Consider the following 4,616-nt stretch of genomic DNA (forward strand, 5'->3'; position numbering starts at 1 on the left):
CCAGATACTCCCATTTCCAGGCCTTTGTTCAAGCTGGCCCCTCCATCTGGAATGTTCATGGCCAGTCTCCCCTGATTAAACTCCTCTCTTCCTTCAAAGCCTGGCATCAAAAACACCTGCACCAAGAAGGCACCCCCAGTCTCCCCAGCTGGAATCCATTTCTCCCTCTCCCTGGACTATTATTCCGCAACCCCCCCCCCACCAGTTAAGATGACTGAAATAGGGACTCACGCTCCCTCTCATCAGTACGTTGCACTTTGGAGAACAGGTGCAGTGAATATGAAAGCAGGCCCTTCCAGGAATCCTGAAACACATGGTCACTCCACAAGTTGCAGGCCTCACGTTCCTGGATCATATCGCAGGCTAGCTGTGGGCCTGTCACCCAGTGTCCTCCTGCGGGACTGGGGTGCGAGGAAGCCCCAGATCAGGCCAGAACCAGGCCCTGATGATTCCGATCCACCTCAGGCCAGTGCCCCGTAGGTGGTGAGAGCCGGAGAGGATCAGTTTTTTCTTATTGCAGTTTTGTTTTGTTTTTAATGCCCCTTAATTTGGGAGCTTCTAGAGTGCAGGGATCATGGATTTCTCCTCTGGCCGTTTCTCCGCGCTCCGACTGGCCTGGCCGTGACGGGGCTCAGTAAGCCTTCTGTGCAGTTGGATGGAATGTCTTCATTAGACAGGCTGGGTGGAGGTTTGGCTAAGGCACCGGGTGGGGGAAAGCAAGAGGTCCTGAGAACCTGAAAGCTTCTCGACAAATAGTCCGCCAGGCAACCTTTCGCTCCCTGTGCACTTCCACTGCTCCTGCCCTCACTGGGGTTTATTTCCCTTCCTCCTGGAGTCCGAGCTAGCCCTGTGACTCGCGCTGACCAACAGACTGCTGCAGAAGTGACACCTCAAAGAGGCCAGTCTGCTTCTGCCTCCACTCCTTGGGAATCCAGCTGCCCCGCCTCTCTCTAGGAGAGAGACCACGTGAGAATCCTAGAGGGTGATGACACTTCATGGAGGAAGGGACAGTGTGGCAGCACGACTGGCGCCCATCATCACCAGGTGGAGCAGAAGAACCATCTCCAAACCCATCAAATGACGAGGAATAACAAGTTGTTTTAAGCCAGTGGATTTGGGGGCTGTTTCTCAAGCAGCAGTGGATGACTGAGCAGGGACGCCATTCTCTGATGTGCCTGAGAATAGGAAGAAAAGCCGTGGTAACAGATGTGCACTCGGGACCTGCTAGGTGCCAGCTTGTGCTGAGAGCCAGTGCACATCATCTCATTCCGTTTTCACAACAAACCTCCTCCCCGATTTTCAGAAGCTCAGAGAGTTAGAGTCACTTGTCTAAAGACGCACAGGAAATGAGGATAGAGCCAAAATCCAGGTCAGGTCAGTCTGACTCCAAATCCTGCACTCTTTGCCATGGCTCCGTGCTGGGGGCCAGCCCGGGGCAAGGGCACAGACCCAGTGCCTGCTTCTGGGTTTATCCAGGCCGGGCCCCACCAAGGCGGTGAGCTGAGGTGAGCTTGGCTGGGCCTCTGTGTATTGTGAAGCCAGTGTTGGTACGCATGCCTACGTTGTGGACAACACTCAGGCTCCGAGTGGCTGGAGGGAGGCTTGCCTTGAAGCCAGGCAGGGGGATCCCCATGACAGGCCCCTGGGGCTGCCGCTGGACACTGTGCCTGGGCCAGCACTTGAATGGCACCAAAAAGCCTGGATGAGCAAAAGGCCTCTACTAACCACAGTGATACGACAAGCATCTGGCAACGAAGCAGTGGCAGATGCCTGCCTGATGCCTGAAGCCTCATTTTACTGATCTGTAAAATGGGGCTAAGAATAGACCTTAACTCCCAAGATCCTGGTGAAGAGGCTGTGATATACAGAAAGTGGGTGTTGGCACCCCAGCCCCCAGCGGGTGTACGTTCTCTCTCCTACCTTTTCTCTTTCCACCCTGCCACCAGCTCCCTGTGTGAACCTGGGCTTGTCACTAAGCCTGTCTACATTTTAGTTTCCCCATCTGAAAGTGTCCAATAAATGGAATTGTCCCTGACAAAGGGATGAAAGAAGGCCAGCAAAGCCCTTTAGATTCTCAAGGCAGTGGAGTGATTCACGGAAGCTCTTCTTGCTTCCCTGGGAGGCCAGGACCAGACACGACACCAGCAGAGGTCGGATTCACTTTCTGAGTCTCAATTTCTCTCTGCCTTAAATTTTTTCTTCTTTCATCCAGTAACCTCTCTTGAAGCACCTACTGTGTGCCACAGATTGTATGGCAGGTGCTGGGGAATTCAAACTGGACAATTCAGTGACTGTGTCTGGACGAGCTCTGAGTCCTGTAGGGCGCACGGGTATGTATAAAAATGACAACCACTAGCAAGATGGGGACTACCATCAAGGGAATGTCACAGGGAAGTGGGGGTTAGAGAAGAAGAAGCCAGAGCACAGGGAAGAGAAAGAAGAGAGAGAGCATGAAAGGAGATAGCTTTCCGGAGGAGTTCAAAAGCCACCACCACCACCACCACCACAGACCAGAATGTGACCACGGCAGGGTTTTGCACATTCCACAAGAAATTAATGCAAAGGAGAGCCAAATCTAGCCATCCTGAGGTTCAATGAAGAAAATCATGGATAAAGAAATACATTTATAAGTATCATGCAAAAATACTAAATTGCAATATAACGGAACTCAGTGATCACATTTTGGGCAAAATAAAATTATAAATACATAAAATCTGCATTAGGGCTGTAGGGATGGATGAAATTCCCCTTCTGCTCAGTTTAGGGGTCTGAAGAGTTTCTCCACCCACACGCAGAGTTGCCAAGTTTCCTGAGATTTAAAAGGAAAAAAATAACAAATAACAAATGAAACAAACTGTTGCTCATTGGTTCATGCCAACTCTCCCCAGCTTTGTGCCGCTTGGTCCACTCCTTCCTTCCTTTCAGTAGTCCCACTCTGGACGGTTGCTGTTTATAGTAACTTGGATGACATGAGAAATGTCTCCTTGAATGTCCCCCTCTACACGGCAGGCAGTCTCTTGGGGCTAAGTGACCCCAGGAGCCCTGATCCAGCCCTCACGCTCCACTTCCTCCTTCTTTCTTCCTCCCTCTGGTGTCTCTGGGTTTTTAGTTCTGGGAAAGCTCGGACAGGCACCTTCAGAGTCCAGGGGGGACCTCCGTCCACAGCCAGTCCCCACCTGCTTGCACGTCCTAGCTTTGCTTTCCCCTGGGAAAGGCACAGACTTCAGAGCAGGGCACTGCTGAATTCAAACCCTTGCCCTACCACCCAAGCCAAGTTTGTGACCTTATCTAAAGTCACCTAACTTCTGACCTCAGTGTCCTTATTCAGAAAGTGGGTGCAATAAACAATACTGCCTCCCAAGTATTAAGTACGTTATTTCTTGTAAAGTGCTTAATAGCACGGCTGGCCCAGGAAAGGTGCTCAGGAACCGGTACCTACCATTGTCGCTGTTGTCACCCCAGGGAAGTGCAGAAAGGAAAGTGTTTCCTGAACCCTGGAAGGGATTTGGATGCAGCCTGATCCTTGGGTTTGGCAGGAGTGAAGTCATCTGTAGCCAGTGAACTCCCCGGAACCTAGCAGCCCTCCTGTCCCCAGAGGGCGACACTCCCCTTCCAGACCTGCCAATGGAGCAGAGCACTGGCTGACTTGAATTTTACTCCCTTTGTGGTCTTTTAACATATCCTCCCCTCTCTTCCCAGAGCACTCTTAAGACCTAAGCTTTTCATTTTCTGTTCTCTCTTGTCAGGTAATTAAAAAAAGATAATCCCCTGATTCTTCTTGAGTCTCCACTACCAGCCTAGAAGAGCCACTCATTCCTCCTTTCAACAAACCAACCAATATTTACATAGCGCCTACTGAGTGCGGGGCACTGTGCTCTGTGGTAACCTCTAAACTTATCCGTTAGGCTGAATTGGGTCGACCTTCCTCCCAGGTCTTGCTGTGTGGCCTTGGGCAAGTTACTTACCTCTCAGAGTCTCCATTTCTCACCTGTGAATTGGAAAAATAACAGCTGCCCCAGGGCTGGAATTAAATGAGACAAACTACTCCAAACCCAGGCAAACAGAGTATGGCCTGTGGCTGTTGTTCGAAGTCCAGGTGAACAAGTATCACAGACAGGGGCGGATGATTTGGATTCTAGGTCCCAGCTACATTTCTTTTTGTTTTTTGCTTTTGCAAATTGTCTGTTTTTCTAATTGCCAATATTTCGAAACTAAAAAGCGAGAATTCTCCTTGGCTCTCCAGACTTCAGACGTAATCAAGAGCGGAGTGTATTCTCCCAGACCTTTTGTTTTGCATTCACATAAATACACAAACACCGAAGATGATTGGTTTATCATTCTTCATTTTACAAAAACGGATAAAGTATCTATATTGTGCAACAACCTTGCTTTCGAGTTAACAATGTATTGTTTCTGTCTGCTCCCCGTGTGTACATCACATAACAAAATCCGGGCTCACTGTCTGTCAGGAGGCGCTGCAGTTCTGGAAGGGGAGGGGGCGGGGATCCGGGCTCGCGCCCCCTCCCTTCCCAAACCTCCTTCCGTCTGGGCCTCACCGCCCCAGTCCCCCTCTAGCCCAGCCCCCCTTCTTCCGGACCACTCATCCCCCCCGTCTC

General features: G+C 50.7%; 1 long non-coding RNA gene across 1 annotated transcript; it reads right to left on the reverse strand.

The window, feature by feature from the left end:
• Window positions 1–2,611: 2,611 nt before the first annotated feature.
• On the reverse strand, window positions 2,612–4,604 carry LOC117800615. Its single transcript, XR_004623130.1, has 2 exons — window positions 3,440–4,604; window positions 2,612–2,809 (listed from the first exon to the last, which is right to left on the reverse strand). It is a non-coding gene; the product is annotated as an uncharacterized LOC117800615 (long non-coding RNA).
• Between the last annotated feature and the right edge of the window lie 12 nt (window positions 4,605–4,616).

The sequence above is a fragment of the Ailuropoda melanoleuca genome, unplaced genomic scaffold (genome assembly GCF_002007445.2).
Source record: "Ailuropoda melanoleuca isolate Jingjing unplaced genomic scaffold, ASM200744v2 unplaced-scaffold73323, whole genome shotgun sequence".
Classification (NCBI taxonomy): domain Eukaryota; kingdom Metazoa; phylum Chordata; class Mammalia; order Carnivora; family Ursidae; genus Ailuropoda; species Ailuropoda melanoleuca.